A 10,326-nucleotide genomic window follows, 5' to 3' on the forward strand; every position below is an offset into this window, starting at 1 on the left:
TTCATTGTATTTAGAAAAAAAAAAAAAACATATCATGATTTCATTTAAGGTTACTATTGAAGGAACTAAGCATTTGGTTGTTTATAACTTAATTAAGTTCACTGTATTTAGAAAAAAAAAACATGACATGATTTCATTGAAGGTTAACTATTGAAGGAACTAAGCATTTGTTTGTTTATGACTTTGAGATAGATGACATAGACAGCTTATTTGCTAAGAAAACTCATCTTTTAGTGTTCGTTTTGGACTTCATCCTGAAGCAAATCGACATCATTATCAAGCCACTTAGTACCTTTAAAGTCCTGCCCAATCTTCTTCCAAAATTAAAGAGCACCTACATCGGATGTATCGTTATCGTTATATAAGAATATATGATCATCTTATATTATTTATAGAAACATACGTTTGTTTGGGTAGAAGTTTTAATGTATTTGAGGCTCATGGATGAAGCCAAGGATATTCAGTAGGAGACTCCTGATTAAATACAATTTAGAAAGTAAAAAAAATTGAAGATGATTTATCATTACAATAGTGGAACGGGAACCTTTTGTTGAAGTAGCAAGATAAGGGTCTATTTTTCACCGGCTATAATTAGAGAGTAGAAAACATATTCTTTTTCTTAGAACAGTCATTTTATATATAAGAATTTAACAAATTCCTATAACCAAGGGGTCAACAGACCTCTTGATCCCTAGGCCCCGTCCCCGTCTGGTTCTACCCCTCGATTTATATAAATATAAATAATTAAAAATGTTTTTGATATATTTGTTTTATTAAATTTATTAGTAGTTAACTATATTCGTTTTCATTATTTTAATAAAGTGACTCTATTACATTATAACATATATATAGCTTATCAAAATAAATATATTTCTCAAGAAATATTACTGCAAAAGGCAAAAGAGGGGACCTAATAAAAATGTAAGGCTATTTGTTATGGACATCAGTTTGGTGCCACCTTAGCGGGTGCTAAACGTGAAACACCGTCATGACTTGTCGCAAGTGTGGCAGGAATCACTGGCTTGAGGCTCCTTTTTTGAACGTTGCCGCATAGGACCTCCCTCACATGTTGAAGACTTGACCGTTTAAAAATATATTTTTGAATACATTTAAATTAACATTTCACGTTTACGACACTTTCCTAGTAGTGTGAAAAAATGTACCTGACGTCTAAATGACAACATTTTTTTTAGTGAAGACCCTAAGGTTGGGGCATGAACTCGTTTTGGTATCGTTCTTTTGTGGCGGTTTCAACGAGGAGACGATTTACAGTTGACCCCCGCAGATTAATTATCCGAAACCAAAAGCAAAATCATAACCATTTTACCCAATTTCAATATTGTTAATATAGGTTAAACCCCCCGTGTATATTAAATGTGCAAATTTTGGTTTTTTTTTTTTTTTTTTTTTTTTGTAATTTTGAATATATGGGATTTAACAACATCAACAACAACTAATTGAAACTGAAGCGTTTTCCCGGACACATAGATACACAAATAAAATAGAGACGTTGTGGTCTAATCACACCGCCACAAAATGTGCTAAGTGATTGATCATAACAGACAAATTAGATAAAACAGAGTAGCACATAATCTTTAAAAGTATAACAAAAAGGTTATAGAGTGATCTACCACATATAGTAGAACAAATCAAATTATTAGTACCTTAAATAATAAGCACGATAGCAAAATATATACGCATTAGCTCTCAACATAAGTATATGAATTGATCACACTAGCCTATGCTTATGTTATATTACAAATCAGTATATGAATCGATCACACTAGCCTATGGTTATGTTATATTACAAATCAGATTCACTGACCAAAGGGATCAGTCTTTTCTTTCACCCAGATTAGAAAAAAGGTAAAATATGAAGGACGTTACAGATGTTCGGGACAGACACGTAATGAGGGGCCACTATCAATTGATAAGTCGTGATTTATTTATATGTTTATCTTTTGTTCTTCTCATTATTTAATTCATATTTTTTGAAGTTTTTATATTAATAATATTAGAATTAGATATTAATCTGCTATTATTTATTAATATTTATTACTAAATTAAGAGAGAAATTATCATGGGGTATTAATTGAATTTTTTTTTATTAAATTAGAACCAGATATAGATTAGACTATAATTTTTGCAATTTTACTACAAAATATATTAAACCAGTTGTAGTTATTTTAAAACATTTTTTCTTGATTATGTTACATATCTTGATATATTATTTTAATTAATTTTCAGATATTATATTCATGTGTTTTCAAGATTGAAATGGATTTTAATAGATACCTATTATATATATTGTTTTTCTAATTATCTTATTCATATTTTAAAAAATTTTATATTAATAACATGAGAAATAGTAATAGATATTAATATACTAATATTAACCCCTATCTTAATTTGCAAATACTTGATGTGTCTTGCTTTTACTATTCAAATTGGTACAAATACTTGAAGGTTTCATATAACTATAATGCCTATACACTAATTCAAAAGAAAACTCACTAAATCTGAGAAAAAAACCTATTGTGGAAATCGAACCAAGAACCTAATGGTCCTTAAGTTTTATCCCACCCTTAGAATGAATGCCATTAGGCTATAATGCCATCAACAAAAGTATTTGAGTTATTTTTGTTATTATTATTATTATTATTATTATTATTTTTGCTTTTAACCTCAACGCTTTTACAATTTAACTCAAATACTTTTTCACTTTTAGCTTTGTTCCCTCATACATTTCATTTTTTACGATTTTGATCTAAATTTTGCAAGTTAACACGCTGCAACATGTGTGTGCGGTTCAACGGTTGTACGTCTATTTATTTCCGTTTGACGGCCCCGTGGCAATGAACGAGTCATAGATCGAGTTAGTTATTGTTTTCAATGTTTTACGTTCTACGTGAGTAATTCAACGTTTTTACGTCTATTTTTCGTTCGATTTTATTTTTTTCGTTTTTTATTTCTTTTTTATACAAGTTTTTCCGGTGTTGGTGATCATTGAAGGTGGTGTGACACTAGCTAGTGCCACTTGACATGGTTTTACTCCCCGAAGTAACACGGAGGGCTTAATACTAGTTATTACTGAATTAAAGGATAGATTACTATATGACATTAATTGGAATCATTTAATAAATAATCTCTTGGCCTAGCGGTTAAAAGGGAGATGGAAAGTTTTGCTTCTTTTGAAGTTCCTGAGTTCAAGTCCAGACAATGGATGTTTCAATACTAACTTGGTGATACTAACATACTAACTACTAACCCGGTTAGCGATATCCTAACCGTAGACAATGGGAGTTTTAGGGTATGTTTGGCAAAAGTAGCTGGTGGCTGGTAGCTGTAGCTTTTTAGATATATTTGGTGTTTGGTAGAATAGCTGGAGCTTTTAATAAAATATATAAAATGACCAAAATGGACATAACTAAAAATTTAGAAAGTTGGTGCATTAAAAAGTTCCTTATTTTTAGTGGTTAAAATAGTCATTTTATCCCTAAAAGCTTGTAGCTACTTCTAAACGCTACTAGTAGTAGCGTTCAACCAAAAGCTTCAAGCTCCTAGCCTAAAAGCTTAAAGCTCCTTCAACCAAACAAGACTTTTTATTGAGTAGGAGTTTTTTCTTAAAAGCTTAAAGCTAGAAGCTCCTAAAAGCTAAAAGCTCCATACCAAATACACCCTTAATACTAACTTGGTGATACTAACATACTAACTACTAACCCAGTTAGCGATATCCTAACCGTACGCCGTTAAAAAAAATATATTAGAAGAATGAGGCAAATACAAAACACAATGAGCACTTACGACTCATTGTATATATATTTTCTGTTTTTTTAGTGACGAATTTAATTAATCTTTATTATTGTAGGAAAGTGGTTTAACTAGGGGTGTAAATGAGCCGGGCTGAGCCCGAGCTCGACCAGGCTCGAGCTCGGCTCGTTAGGTTTTTATGAAGCTCGAGCTCGAGCTCGGCTCGGTTCGAGCCTACTTCTTTGAGCTTGAGCTCGGCTCACGAGTAAAACCCAAAGCTCGAGCTCGGCTCGACTCGGCTCGAACTATTTTGAGAACAACCTTAAACGAGCTAAAAGTTCGGCTCGAGCTCACTTCAACGTTGCTTAAACGAACCAAAGCTCGGCTCTAGCTCGGCTTATCAATGTTATCATCATTATTAATATATTATATATTTAAAAATTAAAATTTTGTATGAGCTCGTTTAGGCTCGCGAGCCTAAACAAGCTTTGTATTTTAGGCTCGAGCTCGGGCTCGATAACAAAATGAGCTCTATTTCAGGCTCGAGCTCGGGCTCGTTAAGGCTCGGCTCGTTCGAGCTTTTAACCGAGTCGATCACGAATAGCTCTCGAGCATCTGAGCTTGTTTACACCCCTAGGTTTAACTAACACTTCAACTTGACGTATGATGAATTGATTATGATATCTAGGATCAAAAAATATTCGAAGGAAGACCGGTGTTGTTCTTTTATGATTTATATGTGATATTATATACTTGCATGGCCAAACTGTTAAATTTTTCTATGATGGTGGTGGTAGGTAAAATAGGAGGATTGAATTAAAGGTGGCTACTTATAAAGTTATTTAATACAATCAAGAGAAAAGCATAAATTCAAATTGCTACAAGAACAAACGAAAAGCATCAATTCAAATTGCTACAAAAACAAAGAGAAAAGACTTTGATCACGTTCGGAATTTGTATTATGTATTTAGGGAGTTAATTACTGTTTTCGTCCCTGTGGTTTGTCAAAAATCACTATTTCAGTCCATTAGTTTAAAAATTGTGATTTCAGTCCATGTGGTTTCACTTCCGTAACCATTTCAGTTCACCTCGTAACCATTTCAGTCCCTGTACTTGAGAGAATAATGGATTGAAATGGTTACGAAAGTGAAACCACAGGGACTGAAATGGTTACGAAAGTGAAACCGCAGGGACCGAAATCGCAATTTTTAAACTAATGGACTGAAATAGTGATTTTTGACAAAACACATGGACGAAAACAGTAATTAACTCTATATGATCATGTTCGGAACTCGTATTATGTATTTATTATATACAAGATTTAGCGGGTTATACACTTTATGTTTGGTTCGCGAAATATTTTTGATGGAATTGATTTTTTTTCTTTCTGAAAAGCGGAAGTTAAAAGAATTATATATATATATATATATATATATATATATATATATATAGAGAGAGAGAGAGAGAGGCCGGTTAACATACAAATACACTTATCGTACATTATGTACACTACAACAACAACAACCATCCGATCATCTAATTTAAAGCGCGTGTTTAACTATTAAACAAATCAAATTAAAATTAATTAAAGAAACCGCCAAGGTTAAAATCGTCCATTGCCGAGATCAAAACCCTGATAATCAGCACACAATAACTCACAATCATACCGTAAACAAAAAATCAAGCATAGCATTCTCCTTCTCCAAAAGTTCCCTGCTACTCTCCGTTGCGATTTCAACTAGGATTCATGAATATTGAGAAACGAAGCAAAGCAAACAACGACAGACCACAAGCAAAGAAGATGAATCCAGGTATCGATTGACATTTGCGAATTTATAGTGGAATACACAGGGGTTTATAGTCAAATGCGATTTTGTTTGTTTATTAACCTTTGTAATCTTATAGTTTTATAAGATTACATATTGTTCACAACTACAAATTTTCCTAGGGTTTATGACTGGTATTTGTTATTTATTAGGTTTTGCATTATTATGCAGTTTTCTTAATGATACCTGATAGATGTGCGATATCATATAAGGTTTTGTGAGAGTTTTGTATGACATTTGCAATTTCATATGATAAAAAAGTTGTATGTTGAAGGTTTTTTGTTTTAGGTTAGATTGAACTTGCGAATTGATATAAAGGCACATGCGATTTCATATGATAAGTTAGTTTTAGTGTTTATGGTTTATAATGATTGACTAGTTTAGGTAATGCTTAAATAACAAGTGCGAATTCATAACTCATATATGCGAATTGATAACTAACACATGCGAATTGATACCTAACACATGCGAATTGATGACTTGTTATACATAGATTACATATTGTTCACAACTACAAATTTTCCTAGGGTTTATGACTGGTATTTGTTATTTATTAGGTTTTGCATTATTATGCAGTTTTCTTAATGATACCTGATAGATGTGCGATATCATATAAGGTTTTGTGAGAGTTTTGTATGACATTTGCGATTTCATATGATAAAAAAGTTGTATGTTGAAGGTTTTTTGTTTTAGGTTAGATTGAACTTGCGAATTGATATAAAGGCACATGCGATTTCATATGATAAGTTAGTTTTAGTGTTTATGGTTTATAATGATTGACTAGTTTAGGTAATGCTTAAATAACAAATGCGAATTCATAACTCATATATGCGAATTGATAACTAACACATGCGAATTGATACCTAACACATGCGAATTGATGACTTGTTATACATGATTAACTGATAAATGCGATTTTGTAAGTGTTTTTAACTATAGCATGCGATTTTGTAGAAATAGAATCTGATGATGACTTTGAAGGACCAATATCAACTCTGATAAAAATTAACAAGAATAGAAAGAGAAGGATAGTTGAAAGTTCTGAAGAGGATGAGTTTGTTAAGCCACCCACAAAAAAGAAAAAAGATGAGAGGAAATCAAAGATACAGAAAAAAAAACATTCAGACAAAGTTAAAGCACATAAAACAGAACATAAGGAGTTCTTCAAATACAGCAATGAAGCAATACTGCTGAGATGCCAACCTAACTCATATATGGATACTGTTAGAAGATTTTCAAAAAAAAAAAAAAACAGATTGATGATGTGAGGGATATGGGATTTGGAGCTATTCTGGATATCAATATCAACCATATATCGACACGATTGGCATATTGGCTAGCGAGAAACTTTGATGAGAAGTTCGATAAGCTAAACGTAGGAAAACACCAAATAAAAATAACATCGGACACAGTTTACGAGGTATTTGGAATACCAAAGGGTCCAAAGAAGGTTGAAATAATAACCGATAAGAGAAAAGTCAAAAACCAAGAGAAAATTGAAAAAAGTCAAGAACCGGGAAATGCTGTCCAGGATACATTCATCCGCCAGTGGGGGAAAAATGCGAGAATTACCCATGGCTTAATTGCAAATACAATGGAAAATCAAAGAGACGGAGGGAGTCTGTTTAAATTAAATTTCCTTGTATACTGGATGACCTTCTTTGCAGAAATTACAAAGGCAACACTTGCAAATGATAGATGTTTGCTTGGTGTAGAAGATGTTGAGGAAATAAAAAATCTAGATTGGTGCTCATATCTACTCGACACCTTGCGTCGTACACGAGCGGGCTGGAAGAACTATAAGATACAGTTCGTGGGACCTGTTGCCTTTCTTACGGTATACATTACTACATTTAATAACATATTTGAAATACTAGTTTGTTTTTTTACATAATTAAATGATCTTGTGATTTATACAGCTTCTATACACGCATGAGTACAACAAAAGGCTTAACCTGTTTGAGAAAGCCGTGGAGATACCGGTTATTCGTTATATCACATCTTCGGAGATTGATAAAGTCAAAGATCATATTTCGGATAACGGACCTCTATGGATATCAAGTGAGAGTGAAGAAGAATAAGAAAATGAAGAAGAAAATGAAGAAAAAAATGAAGAAGAAGAGGGTCCTTCGACGGATGATTATATAGTACGACCACCGGTTGACACCACGATAAGCTACAAAAGAAGGACTGCACATGCAGTACAAAACAAAGAAACCGGGGAAGAGGCAAAAGATAACGAGAACATTGATGATTTCATGGATTTCAGTTTTGAAATCCATGAAATGTCTCAGTTGAACCTTGAGTTTGAAGTTGGAACGCAGACACAGAAAATGATGGATTATTGCAACACTCCTGCTCAACTTTCACCATCGGTATTCTACGGCACAGCCCACGAACAACAACTAGAGGCTTCGAGAGCAAACAAAAAGGTAGGCGTAAAAAATATTAATTTAACTTATTTAACTTAATCAATTATATTTAACTTCTAGATTGATAGTTTCTTAACTCGAAAAATATTACAGAATCTATTGAAAAAAATGAAAGCAAATGTCAAAAAATACCTTAAAATGGTTCAAGATGTTCAAGTGATGAACAACTTAGTTTCAGAAGCAAAAACTAAGTGTTTTTGGGATCCGGAGGTTATGAAGGCTTGTAAGGAGTGGGATCAGACGCTTCAGAATAATCCCATTTGTGTGCCACCTGATTCGGTTCAAGAGCATGAAACTGCAGCCTCTCCTGTTCATCAAGAACCTGAAAATCCAGCTTCTGAAGTTCATCATGAAGTTACTACAAACGAAGAAGGTAGAGAGGATGAAGAAGCTCAAAAAGTAATATCAACAGTTTTGGTACAAATGGCATCAGAAGGTAAAACATGCGAACTCAATATTAACACGTGCGAAATCATGTAAAAAAATCACTACATTTATGCACATGCGAAACCTACAAAAAACACATGCGATTCTGTCAAAAACACTTCAAATTTGATTTCGCACAAGATGTCATGTATAACCCTGCGATTTTGATTCTGCTGTATTAAGTTAAATAATTTGTATCTATAGGTATACTGCAACCAGATGATGGAGGAGTCACAGACACCCTTATTGCAAACATTCAAACTGTGGAACCGGGTGTATACGCTTACCAAACAACTGCCAAGGGTAAGAAAACACTTTATTTTAGGAGAAAAATTAAACATCACAAATTATTGTATTTCTTAAATTACTCTGGCATGCAGAAACTGGTGAAAATGAAACTGTTATCGAAGAAACAGTGAACTTGGCAGAATCTACACAAAACATTCAACAAAAAGTTCAGGAAAAATTGCCAGAAAAAGACCCTCAACAACCCGATACGGAAGTTGAAGTTGAGAAGGAAAAGGAAGTTGAATGCCCTCACGTAACAGCTGAAGAATTGCATTCAGTTGAGTTGGTTTTGAGCCTAGGACCCAGCTTGGAAGAAGATAAAGAAAAAAAACAAACTAAGGGGAGTAAAACCTCAAATCCAAAGCAAGTTCCAAAACAAGTTATGCCAAAAGGGTTAAATGAACTGCTTTATAAGACAATAGAACAAGCAAAAATAAGAGCTGAGAAAAGATGTGCAGAGCTTGGAGACAAATTATGTTCCCCTTACTGCAACAAAGTGGTAAACATGTACGAAACACTCTTGAACCAAGAATTGAATGTGATCCGCTATACATTTGCTACATTTGCAGGCTTGTAGTAAGTAAAAAACATATATCAACTAACAAACATCTAAAATATATACACACAACAAATACTAATTATTTATTTTATGATTGGCAGAGAAGAATTTTACCGATCAAAAACTGAGGTTGCAACTTTCAAAGCTGTATTTGAAAGCTTCTACAGGGAACAATACATAGCATCGAACGGAATAGATGCATTTGTAGGTATTCTAAACCTTGAAGAGAAGAAAAGGGATAGAAAATCATCACCATACAGACTCTTCTTGTATTCCACAATGATGGTATGTTTTCATATACATTTTGTCATTCGAAATTCTAAAAGTAAATGCATATTAATGATTTCGCACACTAGTTATATCTAAAATCACATGTATTATGGCAGAATTTTTCCTTTTGAAACATTTTCATACTGTTGTAATTTCGCATGTGTTATATATACTATTCACATGTGAAAAAAAATCCATTGTTTGCATTTCTCATACTGTTGTAATTTCGCATTTGGTATATACACTCTTCGCATGTGGAAAAAAAAACCATTGTTTGCATGGCTTTGACTCTGGTTACATAACATACAGCCGGATATCTTTTACGACGAGGAGAAATACACAGACAACCAACGACTAAAAATATTTGCCTCAAATTTTGAAGACATGTTACTGAGATATGAGGTAAAAAAACTTGATTCGGTTGACCTGGTGTTTATGCCGGTACTTCAAGGTGACCACTTCTATGTCTTGTGCTTCAACTTGAAATCCGGCAAAATTGAGCTGATTGACAATTCAGCAGCTGAACAAGACTTCAAGGATAGATAAAAAGGGCTTCCAGACACACTGATAATAGAAAAAATTATTCATATACATGTTATGTTTTATGTAAAAAAGCTACTAACACAATGTTGCTATGTTACAGAGAAGAGTATTGGTTTTATACCTAGAAAAGGCTTTAAAACCAACATCGGCTATAAAAGAACTTGGAAGCTCAGTTATAGAAAGAAAAGAAATGGATTGGAGGACGAAGAATAACGGCGTAGACTGTAGAGTG

At 33.2% G+C, this 10,326-nt stretch overlaps 1 long non-coding RNA gene across 1 annotated transcript; it reads left to right on the forward strand.

Annotated features, from left to right (window-relative positions):
• The first annotated feature begins 8,303 nt into the window (after positions 1-8,303).
• LOC118486654 lies at positions 8,304-8,900 on the forward strand. Its single transcript, XR_004879360.1, has 3 exons — positions 8,304-8,444; positions 8,639-8,737; positions 8,815-8,900. It is a non-coding gene; the product is annotated as an uncharacterized LOC118486654 (long non-coding RNA).
• The last annotated feature ends 1,426 nt before the right edge of the window (positions 8,901-10,326 follow it).

This window comes from Helianthus annuus, chromosome 14, assembly GCF_002127325.2.
Source record: "Helianthus annuus cultivar XRQ/B chromosome 14, HanXRQr2.0-SUNRISE, whole genome shotgun sequence".
Lineage (NCBI taxonomy): Eukaryota > Viridiplantae > Streptophyta > Magnoliopsida > Asterales > Asteraceae > Helianthus > Helianthus annuus.